The sequence below is a fragment of the Danio aesculapii genome, chromosome 8, assembly GCF_903798145.1.
Source record: "Danio aesculapii chromosome 8, fDanAes4.1, whole genome shotgun sequence".
NCBI lineage: Eukaryota > Metazoa > Chordata > Actinopteri > Cypriniformes > Danionidae > Danio > Danio aesculapii.
The window spans coordinates 17,979,003-18,000,628 of NC_079442.1; the positions used below are offsets into that span (position 1 = coordinate 17,979,003).

The following is a 21,626-nucleotide window of genomic DNA, read 5'->3' on the forward strand; positions in this document are numbered from 1 at the left end:
AGAGAGAGAGAGAAACGCTGTTGTCCATCTGTCTGAGAAAGACTGACACTAAGGGTTTTAACTAGAGATCAGTAGTCAACAGAAATCATGCTGTTCTAACACAACACGGCTGGAATACACTACATTTACAAAGAGTTTATGGCTAAATCCACATGGCATAAGTGACATCAGAGGGAAATAAAAGTTCTGAGAAAGAGGAAGTTATTTATTTTGTATGCAACATTTTAATAATAGTGTATGTACAAAAAGATTATGTGTGCACATATGCAAATATGAACTGATGTCTGAAATTTTATTTTCTGATAAACTTGTTTTATTTAAAATTTTATTTTGTGAAACTTAAAGGTTTGGGCTCAGTTTAATGTTGTATCAATAAAAGCAATAATTTATTATTAATTTCACTTTGCACCTTTGCTGTAAATGAAATTAAATTCAGTTGAAATAAAAGGTCAAAATATGGGGTCAGTATATTCGTTCATTCATTCATTTTCCTTCGGCTTAGTGCCTTATTTATTTGTGGGCGTCACAGCAGAATGAACCGCTTACTATTCCGGCATATGTTATACACAACAAATGCCCTTCCAGCTGCAACCCAGTACTGGGAAACACCCATATACTCTCACAAACACATTCATATGCTACAGCCAATTTTGTTTACCCAATTCACCTATAGCACATGTCTTTCGACTGTGGACAAACCAGAGCACCTGGAGAAACCCCACATGAACACGGGGACAACATGCAAACTCCACAGAGAAAAACCAACTGGCCCAGCTGGGACTCGAACCAGCGACCTTCTTGCTGTGAGGGGACAGTGTTAACCACTGAGCCACTGTGATGCCCGGGGTCATTGCAATTTCTGAAATAAATAAATAATGTTTAGGGACTGAAGACACCAAGTGATGAAGTGTTTTAGGTGTATATTTGTCCCATTCTTCCTTCAAGTCTTAAGGTGGGCAACAGTACGGGGTCTTTGTTGTTACATTTTGCGCTTCAAAATGCACAACACATTCTCTGTTGGAGACAGGTCGGGACTGCAGATATTCTCTTCCTCTGCAACTAGGATTGCAGAATCTGTGCAGAAGGGGTTTTTGCATTGTCTTGTTGAACTATGCATGGATGTCCCTGAAAATGAAGGCAGCATATTGTGCTACAAAATCTCTATGTATTATGTACCATTTTTACTTTGGTCCGGAGCACATGGCGGTTATTTTCCCAAAAAATACCTGAAATACCGATTCATCTGACCATAGTACACGTTTCCAGTGTGTGATGGTCATTCCCAAATGCCTTAGGGCCAAGAGAAGTCGACTGGGCTTCTGGACACTGTTAACATAGGGCTTCCTTTTGGCACAGTACAGTTTTAACTGCCATTTGTGAATGTAACAACATATTGTGGTCCTTGACAAAGGTTTACCAAATTAGTCCTGAGCTAATTTGGTGATATTGCTTATAGATTATGATTCTTGATGCAGTAATGCCTGAGGGATACGAGATTTTTTTGCAATGTGTTGCAGGTCCGAATGACAGGAAATAATGTATATTTACAAATGAAATAAAGTTGACCAGATAAAACATGAAATATTTTGTGTTCTTATTATTTGCAATGAAATACAAGTCAAAGTAAATTTGGAAATTATTAATTTCTTTTTTAATTTGTTTTTTCCATATTGTCCCTGTAACGCGCAGGCGCTGGACAATGGATATACATATCCAAATGGACAAGAAAAGGATTACAGGGAATTCGTGGTCAAAAAACAGGAGCATCAAAGTATACCAAAAAGCAAGGTCAGGCTAGGTGGCAAAGAATCAAACACGGTAAACAAGTGAAAGGTCAAAAACACCAGAAGACTAGACAAGGGAAAAACGCTTTGTAATGTTAACAGAAAAACAGAAACAAGATTCAGCAAAGAGTGAGTAAAACTGGGATGTATACTGTATATACAGTAGTACATGTAATCATTGAGAATACCTATCACCTTTGTGTGTGTGTGTGTGTGTGTGTGCGTGTGTGTGGCCCCGTTTATACTAATACGTTTCAGTTTTAAAACGGCGTTTTAGAATGAAAATGATCCACGTCCACACTTGCGTTTCACCTAGCATTTTTGAACAACTCTCCGTCCATACTACACCACTAAAAACGCACATCACGTGACCACACACACACACACAGGCATGCACTGCAGTGATGAGAGCTGTGCATGTCGGACTGCTCATCAAGGACCTACCGCTGGATGTAATCTCACTATATTTGTTAAACATGATATTTAATTCATCTTGTTTTCTATATCTAACGACATATTCCCCGACTTTGGTCTTTTGAATATGTTACTTGTTCTCAGGTAACGTGTTTTGACTGAGCGCAAGTTAATATGCTAATTAATGTAACTGCGTACACTGATTCTGCACATTTGACTGATTGCTTGCCTTTATTTCCTATATTGTATGAACTTGTTGTACATTATACTTTTAAAATGGCCATTATTGATTATTAAAACTGATATTCAGCAAAAGAGAGAGGGTATGTTTCGTATTTTCAATGAGAATAAAAGGAGGCAGTTATGTTATAGGCTCCGTTTTGTTATAAATATGCATACGGTGAAGATGACGGTCATATAAATATGCAGCTACTCGACACCTCAACATTTTATTGTCTGTTAAGTTGTTAATATCAAAATGAAAATATATCATATTTATCATGTTTTCATTTTATTTTTAAGAAACGTGGCCAGGGTGATGTGAATGAGGTTATAAAGTATACAGTTCCGTTTGAAGATTTACCCGACGTGTCCTTAGGAGTTTGTTTTCCATATCAAACTTGCTAAGTGTGAACTTACCAGGAGAGGATGCAAGACTGAACTGTGTGTAGGCTACTTAATACTGAGGAAAAAGTCCCAATCAGACAGGTGAATGTCTGCAGCCATGCCTCCATTTTCAGATGTTTCCGTTTTCCCTGCGTTTTAAAATGAAAAAGGCCTGTTCAGTGTTTTCAAAACGCTCCATTTTCGGCGCTCGAAAACTCAGGAGTAGTGTGAAAGTAAGGCGTAACCATAGCAAAACTTATGTGTTTTAAAACTATAACCTATTAGTGTAAATGTGGCCTGTGTGTGTGTAATCAGAGGGAATAATGAACTGGTGTGCATAAGGTGCATGATGTTATTTGTAGTCCGGTTCAGTGACAGATCTGTAGTTCTCCAGTGATCGTGACAGTCCCAACTTATTCTGATTTGAGGTTGTACTATTCAGACTACTATCATTTAACTTTTCCTGCAATGATACAGAAACGAACACTTTTTGTCATGTCACTGAAACACTATAAACTGAAATCAAAACACCATTTACAGAGACATGTCCACAGCCAGCTGGGGTCAGTTATTAGCATTACATCATTGGACTTAAAAAACAAAATGCGACAGTGTTGATAAAGTAATTACAGTGGAGCAGCAATCAAAAAGAGAGAGACATAGTGAAGAAAGTAGTGCTGATGAAGCAAATATGCCTCTCTTATGACTGAATCATCGGTGCGTTTTTAAATAGCTCTGTGTAATTAGGTTAACTTCTCCAATGATTGGTTAATCTTGAATGCTGCAGAAAATTTGCATACGCCCCCAAAGCAAACCACGTCCTACACAGCTGAGGATTCTCCTCATAATACATTGTACTCCAGAAACATACACTTGCTGTGGCACTGCTGCAACTTCAAGCTGGAGAGACAAATGTGAGTGTTCGCATGTGTGTGGTCTCCATAATACATAATCTTCAAGAAGCGTGAAAATATTATCTTCTTGTTTTCTGTTCACAGAAGAAAATTGTATTCCTCAGAGCACTGATTCCAACCTGCATAGTTCAAGCACTTAGCAATAAGGTTGCATTAAATAACTAAATATTTAAAATTTGCTTTATTACATTTATAAAACAGAAAGCAACTAAGAAAATATGAAATTATGAAATTATAATATGCAATTTTACAATTGAAACAACCAAATCAAATAATTATTTATAACCCAAATAATCATTTATAATAATGTACCATTTCTTTCTTTCTTTGGATGAAACAACAATAAGGTTATTATTCTGCTTCAGACGAGCCTAAATGACATGAGCTGAGGATTAAGGGTCTTAATCTAGTCAAATTATCAATCATCTTTCAATCAATCATTATCAAGCACAATCGCAATATATATTCAATTCAATTCATCTTTATTTCTATAGCGCTTTTACAATGTAGATTGTGTCAAAGCAGCTTGACATAGAAGTTCTAGGTAATTGAAACTGTGTCAGTCCAGTTTGCAGAGTTGAAGTTCAGTTTAGTTCAGTGTGGTTTAATTTTCACTGCTGAAAGTCCAAACACTGAAGAGCGAACCCATTGATGTGCAGCTCCTCAAGTCCCAATCCAAGCGAGCCATATATTTTTATATAGTTACAGTATACTGTACATGTGTTTGTGTGCGTATGTGTAACCACAAAGGTTCATTCTCACAAGCTCTGGGACTTTACGCATTATCCAATCAAGCTAAAGGTCAAGCATGACGTATGCGGAATTACTAATCGAGTGTGTCAAGCAGTTCTAAAGAAACAACTTTCAACAATAATATGTGCAAGTCTGTGCAGTTTATGTTCTGAAGCAGAGCTGAAGCAGTAGAAGGAGAGGGCCTATTGTCACCCTTGTCGTGCATACTTATTTCAGGTACCGGACTTAGTTGAAACACCTACACTACATGTAGATATGGCAGAAAGCCAAAGGCTGTGCCGGTGCCTCTCATACACATTCAGACAGTGCTGATCCAGGCCCATTGCCAGGGGGGTTCGGGGGGTTCGGAAGACTTAAGTTCGGAGACTGACTGACAAAGATACAGAATTTGTCCCATACATGAGCTCATTTGTCCTATTTTGGCTGCCATGCCATCATGGTGAAAATAACTAATTGAAAAAGGCTTTAAGACCAAGCCGAATCCTCTGTTGGCTGTCACTTCGGCATGACTTCAACTATTCAGGTTCGGCCAATGCTAACACATTTTTATGAGTCCAACATCCAGCTGTGCAAGAAAACAAACAATCTGACGTACGTGAAGTCATCTTTCGCAGCTGTATTGTTTTACAAGAAACTTTTATTCTAAATCTTGAACCTCATTCTTGAAACAAAAAAACGACTAATAAAAGGTGTGAAATACCAAAAATGTACCATATTAAAATGTATTAATTTAACCCCTAAGCATTTCTGCATTCCTGTAACTAATGGCTCATTGTACTATGTACGGAATGCTGGAACCCTAAGGGATTAAATGTAACAAAGGAATGATATGACTTCTCTATTTAACATACAACAACTTTTGAGCATCCTCCTTCTCAACTCTTGTAAACACTGGGTCAATAGTTCTGCATATGTCATGTGTAACCTTTTAAAGTGATTACTTATCTTATATTCTATCCCCTTACCCCAACCTTACTCCTAAACACTGGAGGCAATCTGCATTTTTACATGTTTGAAATACTTCATTCTGTGTGATTTATGAACAGTTTTCTTCACAAGGACAAAGAAAAAGTCCCTGCAGGATTACTGGTATTGAGACTGGTTACTTGCAATGTTTGTGTTTTTGTCTGTGTAAAAAAGTTAAGTTGTAGATGTTAGTACTTGGTTAGTATGGCAAAAAATACAGTAATTACCAATAATATTTAGAAATGTATTCTTAAAATGTATTTTTGATGGTTAAAATCCGGCCAACACCTGCCATTTTCTACTGTCAATTTTATTGATTTTTATTTTTTGTACCAGTGAAGGTATTACACACACACACACACGTGCACATGCACGAGCTGTGTCTTCTGTCATAACAGAACTAAAGATCACCTCCATTTCTCTCCATTGACTCATGGAAAGGCCATTGTCATTTCAACTAGCGTCAATTCTCTGCAGTCACTTCCAATCTCTCCTGAGCAGCACATGATTGCATTGGCAGGCCACTCTCTGAACATCGATCCACAAACTCTGGACGGATGATAGACTGAGCCAATGTCGTGGAGAGAGAGAGCGACAAAGCTAATGATTACAGATTAGACACACAGAAAGTGCTTTCACATCCAATGTGTAACTTGAACAAATTGCATGAAGCAGCCCAGGAGACTCAGCACCACTTCTGCAGTGGCATCATTTGCATGAGCAGGAGAAAAAAAAAGAAGAAAAATAAGTAAGAATAAAAAAAACTAAAAAAAAAAAAAAACTAATGCAAAAGTGGAAGGGATGCCACAAGGGAGGTCATTACAAAAGCATGCTATTCATTCTACTGGAAGAGCCTGATAATAATATATTAGAAGTGAAGCATGCAGTAATTACACACACACATACACACTTCTGGATCTGAGTCGCTCAGTTTTCTGCATCAGAAACAGAAGAATAACATGAAAAATAATGTACAAAATAATATACATTTAAGCATATTTACAAATTAAAAAGATATAACTAATAATAATAATAAAATCATCATCATAAGTATATTATTATTATGCAATTATTATTATTATTATTATTATTATTATTATTATTATTAGGACTGCACGATATTGGAAAATCTGGTATTGGGATATTTCTGCAAAAAATATTGCGATATGAATACAGTTTCGGAAGATGGTTTGAATAGCTTTATTTGACAGTTTTCTGGGGAGTAAGAATAGTATTCACATACAGAAATTGAATAACGTCAATGCAAAAAAAATAAAAAAATCATACTTTGTTTTGTCTTGTTTCCAGTCCAATTATCAAAACATTCTTAGAGCAAGTAAAAATATTGTTTTGTTTTGACCGTCAGAAAAAAATGAGAGGGAGTTTTTATTTAAAACAAGTAAAATTATCTGCCAGTGGGGTAAGTAAAATAGTCTTGTTTTTGCTTTGAAATGTGGATATTTGGACCAGAAACTAGAAAACAATTTTAAGTAAGAAAAACTTTCCTTTTTTTGCATAAATCATACAAACTCCATAAAAATACAGTGATTAAATACAATTCTGTAGCTTTTGGTCAACTATAATTCATACTCAACATTGCATATCTTTGTGATGTAACTATTTCAGATGCACACATTGTGATATCGATGCTGAAAAGCTATATTGTGCAGCTCTGATTATTATTATTGTTATTATTATTCAACATTTTATGTATGTAATGTAAATTCAAAATCTAAAAATACAAAGACTAAATTCAATATTTAAATATATGTTTAACTATAATATTTTATATTATTGGACGGGTGAGTTTAAAAGTATTTTCACACATCGAAAACATGAGATGAAACAATACATCCATAAACAAACATTTACGAAACAGGAACAAACTGTTTTTAGCATTATTTAGTATTATTGAAGGGATTTAGTATTATTGTGTTTCTTAAATACTAACACTTTATTATTTAATAAATGTATAGTATTCAATCATTTTCACCTAACAGTGTACATGTCCTAAAATGCTGCTATTTTTGATGCCGACGTAAGCTTTTCTTTTATTTTGGGATGGTGTTTTAGGTAGGCGCCCTGCTTTGTGGAAGATGTCTAGTCGGAGCGTAGGGTAATGGATGTCGGGCCCTTCCAGGAAATAAGCAGCACTGACCTTTGAGACGACACAATCTGTTCTGCCTATTTGCCAGACTCCCCTTTCTTTCCAAGCGCTCCGTTCAACAGCTACAGCCACCATGTTCATGCTACAATGAGCCTAAAATATGCTAATACTGAGATTATCAGCTAGGCAGAAAAGAATAAGGTCATAAAGGGTAAAAGGGAGTTTACATTTTGTCCCAAAATGTGAGTGGTGCTTTTCTCATGCAAAATTCATCACATATAATTATTGTGATGTATTATGGTACTTCTGACATATTATGGCAAGATTTTAAATAAATCTGTGTTCCCAGAATGTGTTTGTGAAGTTTCAGCTAAAAATATCTCACAGATCATTTACTACAGCTTGACAAATTTGCCCCTATCTATCTGAATCACTTTAAATGCAAATCAGCTGCTGCTTTCTAAAAGAGGGTGGAGCTTTTACATGATATTCTGACAGAAACAACAAAACAAGCAAATCTCATTCAGCTAAAATGTCAGAAATCCCCAGATAGCTGATACAATCCTTACGTGTCCAAACCAGAGTCAGACAATAATAAGCCCCAGGATGTTTCTGAATGGTCAATCATGGATTGGAATAATTAATTATCGTGCAATTGTGTCTTTTTTCTTATTTCTTATTAGTTGTCGTTGGATTTGGGCATGAAATTTACATTTTTGGTGCTGTTGTTAAAATGTCACATGACCAGATCAGTTTACATAATTCCTCTTTGCACATCTAAATTAAGAGGTGGAAACTGGAAATTTAAGTTAACAGACATATCAAAGTATTACAGCAGCATTAAAATAGTTAATAACTGAGATCAATTGGAAGTGATAGTATGGTGATGTGGCCAAGTTTGGTGTCCTACACTCAGAATCTTTACTCTACATTTAACCCAAGCACACACACACAGCAATGCCTTTCTGATTATGCCGTTTCCCTTATGTGACTAGGAATAAAACCTAATTCAGACAACATAACATCAAAGGAGGCTTAAAATGTGTGTGTGAGAACGGTCTAAAGGAATAAAATGTATATTTTCAAAGTGCAAAAAAGAGGAAATCAATGGTTCAATGTAGTCATCAGCTGAACTCATCATCTCGGTGAAGCCTCTGCAAATAAACATAACACTATTTGTACAATTTTCATCCTGACAGAATATGTCAAACGCCTGTTTTCTGACTCTACAGTGCATTTCAACTAGGGCTGCATAATATATTGTTTGAGCTTCGATATCGCAATGTATGCGTCTGCAATAGTCACATCGCAAGATATGCAATGTTGAGTTAGGATTATAGATGACCAGAAAACACAGGACAAAACACACAAGGTTTGCGGCAACACTGCAGAATTGATCCATAATAGAGAGAAAGTTTATCACCTACATGTGTTTGTGACTGTGTAAGTATTTAAAGAGAGTTTAAACCCTTTTAGTAGTGCATAAATATGTTTAATAAAGATTAATTTTATTAAATTATTTATATAGTAAGATCAATCCAATGCTAATTTACACGCTAATTTTGATTATTCCATCTCTGTACATGAATACTGTTGCTCCCTCCAGAAAACCATAAAGCACAGTTTATTGCAAACCAGGCTCATTCTGAAAATGTACCGCTATACACATTTCTGGAGAGCGCCAGATAAACGTAGGAGGAGCTACGTTTTTTGCAGTTTGTTTTCGCAAATCCACCAGAGGCCGCTGTGTACGCATTTTGAGATCTCAAATTTCTCTCACTCCTGCTGTTCCCCCAGAGGCCACTGCCGACTGACTGACCGATCGACTGACCTACCCTCCTCCTTCCATAAACCCAACCAATAGTGTTTTCAAAAGCACCGATTGACCCGCCCAGCCACTTCCCTAAACCCAAACCGACCATTTTAAAAAGCAATCCAGAAAAAGAAAAGCCCTCTCCTGATTTTACCACGTTTCAGATTTTACCACATTCTCACCCTGTTATTTACTTGTTTATTTTATTTTTTGGCTTCTGTTTTTGTCGTACCCGCTTTCTGAAATCGTTTTTCACTGGACTCAAACCCCGCCATTGTGGTCACCTCCTCTTTGCGTCACAAGTCTGCTGATGTATATGGCAAACTATCCAGACAAACTGGTAACAGCGAAAAAGTCATTCATACAGAGGTAAGCGGTCAGATGGTAAGCATGAAAAGAAACAGCATCATACCGCCCCTTAGCATTCATTTTAAAGATGAAATGCAGCCATAGGTACTTCTGGCTGCATAATTCGCTATCTCCAGGAATGTATATAGGGCTACGTTTTCAGAATGAGCCTGTGTTGGTTTATTTAGTTTAATATTTGCTCCATTGTGTTTATTTATGACTGTTTGTTTATTATACATGCATATAATACCTTACATAAAAAATATTTATATTTCACTCCCATACAAACTCATCCCAAGTAATGACTTTGCAAATAGAGCAATTTAAGTCAACTGGTGAAATTATATCACTATATATGACAGAAAAAAATATATTAAAATGTAAAATTTTTCCAATATCGGGCAGCCCTAATTTCAACAGATTTAACGCACAGCATCCAGCCAATCACAATCAAGAATTTCAACAGGATGGAATAAATATGTCAACATACGTATATTGTACATGTATTGCAGTATTTTGTGAATAATTAATAATCTATAAAACTTATGGCTCTTGCAAATACATCTACAAAAACAGCTGCTTTAGGTTCTTCTTTTCCTCATTTTCTAGATTGGTAAATGCACAGTGGACCAAATTACAGCACTTAAACATGTAAAGAAATACATTTTCAAGATGCGTCCCCTTTTAAAGGGGTTTCTGAGGTGTTCTTATGTGGCTACTAAACAGTTTTGAGCGGTTATTAGCATCAATAGTTTGAGCCACAGTCCTAGTCGATTCTTCTCTGTCAAGGCTGACCTTAAAATCACACAGGCTAGAATAAGTCCCGTTGGCAAAGTCATGCCAGCCAATACACTGAAGCACATCTACATACTGAAAGCTAGACCAGAGGCACTGTTGTCCGAATGTTTATACACGAAACTGACTACATGTGTGATGTGAATTAATGATGGTAAAGACACATGCGGCGCTAATCACTGTTGTCCCAATTATGAGGCAAATACTCAACACATACACATTGCATATGCTTTATTGAATATTTGCCAAAAGCATGTTTGATTTCACATGAATAATCTCTGATCTGATGCTTTAGGTGATGGTCCAACTCCAAATGAACCGCCAGCATTTCTGGCTCCTAGAAAGCATGAGCTCTCTGCTTACAGACAATGTGGAAAACTGGGAGAATCTAAAAATATTTAGTGCTTAATATTAAATATCACATATACGATAAAGTAATCTATATATAAACACAACGTTTGAATACCTGTGGTATAATTGGATATGTACAATTACATTAAAGTCATATGTGGAATATGGAATTAATTCATTTTCTTTTCTGCTTAGTCCCCTTATTAATCCAGGGTTGCCACAGCAGAATGAACCGCCAACTTATCCAGCACGTTTCATTCAGCAGATCCAGCTGCAATCCATCTCTGGGAAACATCTATACACACTCATACACTACGGACAATTTAGCATACCCAATTCACCTATACCACATGTCTTTGGACTGTGGGGGACACCGGAGCACCTGGAGGAAACCTAAGCGAACGCAGGGAGAACATGCAAACTCCACACAGAAACACCAACTGCAGCCGAGGCTCAAACCAGTGACCTTCTCGCTGTGCAGTGACAGCACTACCTACTGCGCCACTGCGTCATCTGAATATGGAATTAATATATATACTAAAAAAGTGTGTGTGTGTAGACACTTTATGTTTTTTTCTTTTTGGTCTTGCTTCCAAACGTTTCAATGAGAATGTTCCAAAACCACATTTCACATGCATTCCACATATTCCACATGTTATTTAAGCTCATGAGCAGTTTTTTTTTACTGAAATGCTACAGATCAATTGAATCTTTTATACTATGAAATATTTTGAGTGACAAAAACTATTAAAAAAATACAGTTGTCAGAAGTCCAACTGCAAACTCAACTCTGACCCTATTGTGCCACTGGAGTTTGTATCAGAGATGCTATAAAAAACATCTGTCTTGAAGCTCACAGACTTTTGACTCACGAGACAAGTAAAAGTAGGATGATAAGGTCTTAATGAAATTTAGGGGCCCAATAAAAATAAAACATTAAAATGTCAGCATTCAAAATATCACCCAGCACTAGTTGAAACGTGTCACACACAAACATATTCAAACACTACACTATAGGATAGGACTTTATGATATTGGAAAAATCTGACATGGCAATATTTTGTTTTGCAGCAATATATATAGTGTGATACGAATATAATTTCACCGATGGTTTGAATAGCTCTATTTGGAAAGATTTCCTTAATTTAGATCAACTGGGATGATCAGTCGGACATCATGGTGGGAGAAAAAAATGGATGGGAGAAAAAATAAATACATATGGGAAAATATATATTGATATGAAAAAGATGTTTAATCTTTGAAAGCACATTGAAATTAAAATAAAAATGTCTGCTTTCGGACCAGGGGGGCCAAGTCGGAGCACTCACTCTGCTCTCCTGGGCTCTGCGTTGGTTGGGGAAATTCCAAATCGAACCAAAACAAATGATTACAATTGGCTTAAGATTGGCAATGAAAATTCGGGACGTTGAAACCTGCAGAACCTGGGAATTCAAAAAAAAAGTCTGTGTTTACTTTCTTTCCATTAAAGCTGTGCGTCGATCATCGCCCTTTCTATGCAACCTCTGAATCAGTGCTGACTGAAGGTTGCACTCCATATGATAAGCTGATCCCAGATCAGCTTCTGCACACGCCATTTAAAGTGACACTCGGTTATCAAACAAGTGAATCTCTTGTTTTGATTTGTTTAATAACAGAGTTGTCACTTTAAAAATGCACAGATCTATAATGAAAGCGTTCAGTTACTTTAGTAACAGTTTAAGCTCATTTAAGAGAAAATTAGTTGTGTTTAAAATAAAACACGCAGGATGTTTTATTATAAAGTGTATTTGTCTGTTTAAATACATAATCCCAAAGTGTACTGCACTTTAGCTCCTTTTTAAATGGAGTGTACAGAAGCTGATATGGGATCAGTTTATCATACAGAGCGTGTCCGTTAGTCAGCACTGATTCAGAGGTTGTACAGGAAGGGCGACGATCGACAGCTTTGATGAACAGAAAGTGAATACAGACATTTTTATCTTAATTTCAAGATTAAAAATATAGGAGAAATATGGGAAAATAATGATAAATGATTAATGATTGGAAATGAAAAATGAATGATAGGGTGATAGTGGGATAGAATGGTAAAATACGGGAGAATCCAGGCAAAACGAGAGGGTTGGCATGTATGAAACAGGGAGTGCCCTATTTCTTTCTCCTACCCATTTTATTTTCTACTATCACATCCCTTCCAGGTGCAATTGCATACATTCTAATAAATTACAAGCAAAAATAAATAAATAAACAGTACTTAATGGTTTTCAGGAGAGTCTAACAGCATTCAAGTACAAAAAATTAACAATCAAATGCAAATAGCATGGTCATCATTTTATAAATTATTTAAAACTATTATTTGATAATATCTATATTTTTACTATTAATAATTAATCTAATCCTGCGATGTGACAATTGCGGATACACACATTGTGATATCGATGCTCAAACGATATGCTGTTCAGCCCTGCTATAGGAATCATTCTTGAGTGTGCACGAAATCACACGTGCATGAAGCTGCAGATGTGTGCATGTAGACTGTTGTGTTCCACATGGCTGGAGCTTTCAGATGTAAATGTGACGAGTGATTAAGAGAAACGCAGATGGTCCCTTCAACATCCCACTGTCCAAGACACTATTGAACACCAGTGGCCACAGCAACACTTCTCTCTACAAAATCATAGCATGAGATGCTTGGTTAGGACACTTTGAGGTCACTTTACAAGGGCACATTATTGCAGCCATTTTTCGGATTACATTCAAATGATTGGCCTAAACATGAAGTATTGATTACTTTGTTGGGTTTTATTTTTAACCCAAGACATCATTTACTAATTCTCATGTCGTTTTAAAGCCTATAGATCTTAATCTGTGATGCGGAAGTGCGCTCGTTTTTGCGATTGTTTAAGTACTTCTGATTCCCGCTGCCTATGGGAGAAATGACTAGTAATAATAAATGGCAGAAAACAGTCAAACTACTTGCTCTGCAAACAAGCGTGTTTCATGACTGCACATAAAAAGTAGAATAATATAATAAAAAATATACACAATGAGCCATTTTTAATGTATTATATTTAATGGAAGTGAATGAGACCACAAGTCTTGAGCCAAAAAGATTTCAATGGCTGCGCCCACTCGCACGAGAAGAATAAGGTGAATACGATTTAGTTACAATTTATTACTGTTCAACAAATTTGGAACAATATGGAGTCATTTTTTAAATCTCTTTTTTTAAGGAGGGGGGGGGTGCTAATACTTTGCATATTATATAAATAATTAACAATTAGGTTGAAATTATTTAATTTATTTGTTTATTTCATTCAATTTAATTCAAGTTTATTTGTATAGCGCTTTTCACAAGAAATATTGTTTCAAAGCAGATTTATATAAGGGGTACATTATTGCGTTACAATCAAATTCGGCGCAGTGGGTAGCATAATCGCCTCACAGTAAGAAGGTCGCTGGATTGAGCCGGGTCAGTTGGCATTTCTGTATGGAGTTTGCATGCTCTCCGTGTGTTCGCATGGTTTTCCTCTGGGTGCTCTGGTCTCCCCCACAAGTCCAAAGACATGTGCTATAGGTGAATTGGGTATGCTAAATTGTCTGTAGTGTATGTGTGTGAATAAATGTGTATGGATGTTTCCCAGTGATGGGTTGCAGCTTAAAGAGCATCCGCTGTCGCATGCAGTTCATTCCGCTGTGGTGACCCCAGATTAATAAAGGGACTAAGCCGAAAAGAAAATGAATGAATGAATGAATGACTGTACCTAATAGCTTTAACAGTTATTATATATAAACATAGTTAACCTGTAGAAAACTAAATGAAACTTAAGGGTTTAGACTGTGAATCCTCCTGCATTAAATTAGGGAATTTACAGTATTTAAAATGATTGTCCCTGGGTTATGATTTGGTTTTATTGTGAATTTACTGTGTTTTGTATATTCTTATAATTTACATTTACATATACTTCAAATGGGTGACACGGTGGCTCAGTGTTTTGCACTGTCGCCTCACAGCAAGAAGGTCGCTGGTTCGAGTCCCGTCAGGGCCAGTTGGCGTTTCAGTGTGTAATTCGTATGTTCTCTCCGTGTTCGCGTGGGTTTCCTCTGGGTGCTCCAGTTTCCCACACAATCCAAAGACATGCAGTGTAGGTTAAATTGGCCATAGTGTATCTGTGTGTGTTAATGTGAGAGTGTATGGACGTTTCCCAGTACTGGGTTGCAGCTGGCAGGGCATCTGCTGCAAAACATATAGTATGCTGGAATAGTTGGCCGTTCATTCTGCTGTTGCGACCCCTGATAAATAAGGCTCTAAGCCAAAGGAAAATGAATGAATGATTATACTTCAAACTTTTTATATATTGTTCAATTTAGGAACAACATTTAAAGCGCAACTACACTGCAAGCTACCCGAGTTTGAGTCCCGACTCATGGACCATTCCCAATCTCTCACTAACTTTACTTCCCATCTAGTTATGCTGTCCTATCATAATAATTTAATGTAACCCAAGGTCATTTTGAGCTCTTTATTTAAAATGTAAATTTAGGCACAATTTAGGCATGTGCTGAGTATTAAAAATATTGATTTGGCACCATGTATTATAAAACAATTCAACGATACCCAACTCTAAACCCAAAATATAATTTACAGATGAAACTTTCCATGCTCTTTTCACCTTTGTAAAAGCAAAAAATACCCTGCACATAGGGTTGGGCTGATAGACGATGGCTAATAGACAACACGATGCTGAGCCGGCATCGCCGATCCTCCGCCCCGCCCCCGTCGCAAACCCGCTCTTGAAAAATACACACTCATGCCCTGTTTACACTAATACGTTTTAGTTTTAAAATGGCATTTTAGAACGAAAATGGTCCACATCCACAACGTGTTTTATCCAAGCGGCAACCTCCCGCTCTCCCTCGGGAAGCCAATACGGAAGTAACTGAAACTGCAATTCATCAAAATTCCACTAGTCCTGGCTCCATAATAGAGCAAGTGGCAATTGAGCCCACTGTTAGAATGGTCAACTTTACAGCAGAAAAAAAGGTGTTTACAGCCTGGTACAAAGAACGATTTTGGTTCATATAGCTATTATTACCCTCCATGACAACTGTGAGGGGGGTGAATTTTTTTATAACTCATCCATTTCCTTTATATTAGGTTATATTAAGTTTGAATAATTAAGGGCGTGGCCACTTGAATGACAGCTAGGTCTCGCTGGTCGCCGTCACTTCACCTCAGCTGAATCCGGCAGATTGGCCACTGATCTCGGCATATTCATCGTATTTTTGTGTTGTTTTATGTGGCTTTACACAGTCAGCTGCCTTTTGGACTTATTTCTTACAATTATCAGATGATATGGGATGCTGTGTGCACTTAATTGTGCTCACAAACCATTCATGTGGCCTCCGTTTCCCATGTGAGTAAAGTTATATACTTGTATACCATCTCTAAATGTATTTGTTTTATTTAAGATAATTTATCATTAATATTTTTCTTTAGACCCGTAAAGCACTCCAGAATCTGACAGATTGATTAGCTGTAGGCTCTAGAACAGTCATCTGAAGCGTTATCATACAGTGTTATGCTGGATTTCATCAATAGTCTTGCATTTACTAACACAGACTATATTTGAAGTGTTTGGAAGTAATTCGCGTTTTCCTCCTGTAGAAAAACGTCATAAGAACAATGCTTAGTGGCTCAGTGTATTACAACAGTGTTTTTAAAAGTCTAAACACTTTATTGATATAGTGTACAGCCAAGCACATGTGGTCAGAACACAAACGAGTTGCAGGTAATAGAGTATCAAGCGTTTCTCCCAAAGTAAAGTCTGTCTGCCAGGTCTAAGCAGAGTGCCAGCAGGTGTCTGTAGCTCCGCTCACTTTCCGCCTCTTTTCCCTTGTTTGGTATCCCACCGTGGGTGCGATGACGCACAAACAAAATGGCGACGATTGGCCGCGCCTACTTGTAGCTTCTTTTGCAGTGTTCAGAAACATTTGGGTGACGTCACGGATGCTACGTCCATATATTTTACAGTCTATGGTTTTATCTAGCATTTCTGAACAGCCCTCCGTCCACTGAAAACGCACATCACGTGACCACACACACACACACACACATACTGTCATGCGCTCGTCTGAGCTCCAGTGAGCAGTGCACGTCGGACAGTTTATCAAGGATGTACCGCTGGATCGCATCTCACTAACGTTAAAGTTGTTGTTGATATTCAGACATCCCAAGTCTCCCGGAAGTTTTCCCGGAAAGGATTAAACACAGTGACAGAACCACTCAGTGAATGTACTCATTTTAACTGTCAGAGTAACTTACAGAGATGGAAACATCATCTGTAGTCTTGTATTAAAAATATTTCCTATTTTAATATTATGATTTAGTTCGTGAAATATGTGAATTAGTTAAATTTAGTGGGATTAAAGTTTATAACGTTTAACGCGCGTTTTAGTGGGAAGCGGGTCGCGTTGTAAGCCGCGCTTTTTACTAACACTAAAACGCAGTTAAAAACTGCATTTTTAAAGGTTTACGCACGTTATTCGCAGAGTTAGCAATCAAAACGGCGTGTTTAGCGGCGTTTAAAATGGTATTAGCGCCGTTTAATGCAGCGTTTTGTTTGTAAACGCGATTGATCAATAGTGTATTTATGAGCTCTTCGGCTTGCCATACTCCACGTCGCGCGCACTCTGTCAAACACCGCCTCCAACCATTCCCTCTCCCACGCTGCCAAATTGGCCCCCAACCATACCTGCACATCTAAAAAACGAAAGAAAAATATCAACAGCTAATTATATATATATAATTTGCATTATTTTTAACTTAAATATATATAATAGCTTTAAGTAAAACAATATGCAAATGGGTGCTGTGGTTAATACAACTGAAGAGAAACAAATGATGGTCATGAAGTGGAGTTCTGTATTATTATTTTTTTCCTAGAATCAAATAAGGACCTGCATGCTTCTTTGTATTTTTCTCCATTCATTTCTATTAGGCTTTCAGCAGGACACAAAACAAGCACAAAAATCTGCTGGAGCCGAGGGGACAAACAACCCGCTCTGCTACTAATGGACACACAGAAACATGAAAGTGTATGTATAGTCACCAAAAAAAAAAAGCACACGCACTACACAAACAACCCACGGCACCTCATAGATGGTCCAAAGGCTGGCGCACACAGCTCTTAGGTAATTGAGTTTGTCCCTTGCAGCTCTACACTCGGTCTTTTAACACAGTGTGCTAGTGAAGCTGGACACTGGGAACATTGCTGGACTGATTGCATTTACGCAAAGAGGTCACTGGAGATAAAAATATGCACTCGCGTAGCGTTTTAGAGACTTTCGCTCGTACAACTTTATTTAACCATCCTGTAATAGTATCCTTTCAGTGTTATGTTTTGAGGAATCCTTTAGCCTGCTTTCAGACATTTCCTTTCAACAAAGGGGAAATTCTCCAAAAACTTAAGCTTTTTTAATAGGTTCTCTTGTTATGAGTTTTATTTATTATTTTTTTTTTTCAAATATTTTTGACTTTCTACATTAATCAATTTAATCTTGCATTTCCTATACTGCTCCCGCAAACCCGGCACCATTAGTATTGCGATTTTAGTACTCTTTTACTTTGTAATTCTGATGTTATACTGTATATAAACTAACACTGGACCCTTTTCACTGTTATGGAGCGTTTAATGGTATAACCCTCATAAATCCTTCAAAGTTTTTAGTATTTAGATTTTTAAAAAACTGCACATTTATATGTACAGTACTTAAGTATGTATTACATTATATTTGCATCAAATTACAAAAAAGCAGAATTACAGCTTTTGCTGGGAGCTTGAAATGCAGAGTGAATAGGCAGGACGGTAAATTTGACATTGTTCTCTCCTCTGCCTGCTGTTATCAGTCACACACATTTTTTTTTTCTTTTTCTGAAAGTCTTGATAACAGCAATGTGGAGTTTCGTTTATTCTTCTTCTGCTACAGAGAAAGCCGAAAATGTGAAAATGGTCCATTGACCCTTTGCAGACAAATAACATGAATGTGGTTAAAGGTGCAGTAGATGATTGTCTTCAGAAACATTTTTGCTGTGCTGGTTAAAAGTATCTAAACATCCCAATAGTAGTGATTAAAGTAAATGATCTGAATGTATTTATATCAAGGTAAGGTATAAGACTAAAAACTGTTCATCCAATAAAATTTGTTAGGCCGATAATTCCCATAATTCTGATAAGTAGCCCAAACTGTCTGTCAGCAAATGTAGATTAGACACGAGAGATAGAGAGAGAGAGAGAGAGCAGTAAAAACAAATGCTGAATCAAAACCTTTTAAAATCCTGAATCAATATTGGAGTTAGTTTTGCACGCTGGAGAAAGGACGACACCAAGGCTGAAGGATTTAATTTAGACGGGTAACGTTATGTTTTAAAAGTATTTTAGTCATGCAAAGCTTTTCTAGATTTTGTTGTTTTACGAATGGGTTATATGCACAGAAGTGTTGTTCAGCCGCTGAAATCTTCTGGCGAAAGATTGATGTGACTATTTTCAGTTTCATAAGGGACCTTTAACAGCATTGATATAATACATTTTTTTAAAGTAAATAGTGCTATACCACCTAGCCTGCTTTCCTGAGCTGAAGTTGGTTTTATATGACATCACATTGGTTAATTTTTGAACAATGACAACCTGTGATGCGCTCCCTATATTGTCTACCATGCTACTCTGAATATTCGCTCTGAAATAGCATGTAAGTTTGGCTTAGTAATAATAAGTGTAATTCCTGCACCCCACCAGCCAACCACTAAGCATACCGTAGTCGCTTCACGACAAAGCGCATGAGAGAGTGAGACCAGTAATCCTTGCATGCATGAAATATAGCACATTATGACAAGTTTTGCTTGCTACACAACTGAAAACGTGCTAGATATAATCGAGTTTTTCGTTGGGAAATCTAACAGGCTAATGACATAATCCAGTGGATTGTCAACTCATCTTTACAGTGCGCATTTGTGTTTCAGAAGGCATGCTTTTGGACGAAGGGGTGTGGTTTCAAAGCTATTATGCTAACCAGTTAGCATTTTGGCAGATCACCTACTGCACCTTTAAAATGAAGAAGGGTAAATAGGTGCTTGTATGGGACTCACAACGCAAACATAGAAAGGCTGGGCAATTTACAGTTTCTATTTTTCTTTAGGCGGCCCAGTGGCTTAGTGGTTAGTACTGTCGCCTCACAGCAAGAAGGTCACTGGTTCGAGTCTTTTCTGTGTAGAGTTTGCATGTTCTCCCCGTGTTGCTGTGTTTCCCAGTAATGTGTTGTGGCTGGAAGGACTACCTCTATGTAAAACATATGCTGGAATAGTTGGTAGTTCATTCCCCTGTGGTGACCCCTGATAAAAAAGGGGGGACTAAGCCGAAGGAAAATGAAAGGATGTCTTTAATGTCCTTTCTTTCTGAATTCAGTCGGTTATGTCATTTTTCCAGAAATACCTCGCTATTTCCCTAGGGATGGCACAAATTGACAGGGAAGCTTTGTTTTTAGGGGGTGTGTGAAGGGTCAGCTGTGAGTTGTGAATTGTATGGATGTCAAGATCCTCCATTTGGAACGGAGTGAAAAGCGCTGATGTTTCAGGTGTAGTTCACTCATTAGGAATGTAGGCTGGCAGCCGTAAAGCTTTGGAAGAAAGTTGTGCCAATCCACAGCTAACACTTAACAAAGAAGGAAAAAGCCTTCTGTCAGGCTTTGCCAATGTTTGTGTGTGTATAGATCTGTCTGGAGATTAAGTTCAGTGTATTTTTACAGTCGTTACTGTGAAAATGGAGCCTCCTGTGGCACAGAGAGCCCCTGCGGAGAAACATTTATACCGCTGATTCTCACACTCAGAGACGCGCGTCCTACTGAGACACACACACTGTACATGTTCAGCAAAATCAGGACCTATACAACAGGTTTCTTTTGTTTGCATGTAAATTATAATCTTTTCAAACCACCCCTCACCATAAAATTCCTTACAAAAAAAAGCCACAAGCTTCAAGTGTTCAATCTTGTCAAATGTGTGCAATGCAAAGCAGCTCACTAGTCATGATTCAAGATTCAAATCACTTAAGTTTCAAGACACCCTCTAGTGCTTTTCTTGAAATTTTAACAGATTTGTGTGTGTTGAGCATCAATTAAGCAACGTTAGCACCTCTCAGCTTTATGTGTGGGGAAAAATGTATCATTTTGAGCTTTTGTCAGCTAATTTCATCTTCTGGGTTTAAAATAATTTTTGGCGCGGGATCAAAATCGGTGACGTAGCGCGAATCTGCTAGTGAAGTGATGATGCGTTGGTTTCTCATTATTATTCATAGCGGAGTTTTCTTATCCTATGAAAAGACCCTGCTTCTTAATTATTCATGAGAGCATGAGCAAGCATGAAGGCAAGGCAGACCCAATAACTTGGTTTGACCGTGTCCGTGTACAGCAAGCAATATTTAGCCGTTCATGAAGAGTTGTAACGCTATGTGTTTGTTTCCATGATTCACAGGGTTTGTTGCATGTGTTTCCCCACGATGCTGTCAGGGTCGAAACAGCCAACCTCTTGGTGTGCAGTAAGCATTTTTGTCAAGAGCGCTGTACGAGAATTGGAGAATGGTGGACTTTGTCTTTTATCAGTGGAGTTTGCTACCATTCAGACACATCGCCTATATTCGTGCTGCTGTGTTTGCCTTTTTTTAAATTCCTCCAGATTACCGGCAGGGTTAATAGTTGGAATAGACAGGGCAAGAGACCTGCTGCAC

General features: G+C 37.5%; 1 protein-coding gene across 2 annotated transcripts in view; it reads right to left on the reverse strand.

Annotated features, from left to right (window-relative positions):
* Positions 1 to 21,626, reverse strand: part of rimbp2b (RIMS binding protein 2b) — a 205,094-nt gene that overhangs the window by 101,847 nt on the left and 81,621 nt on the right. The gene's annotated exons all lie outside the window — the stretch shown is intronic.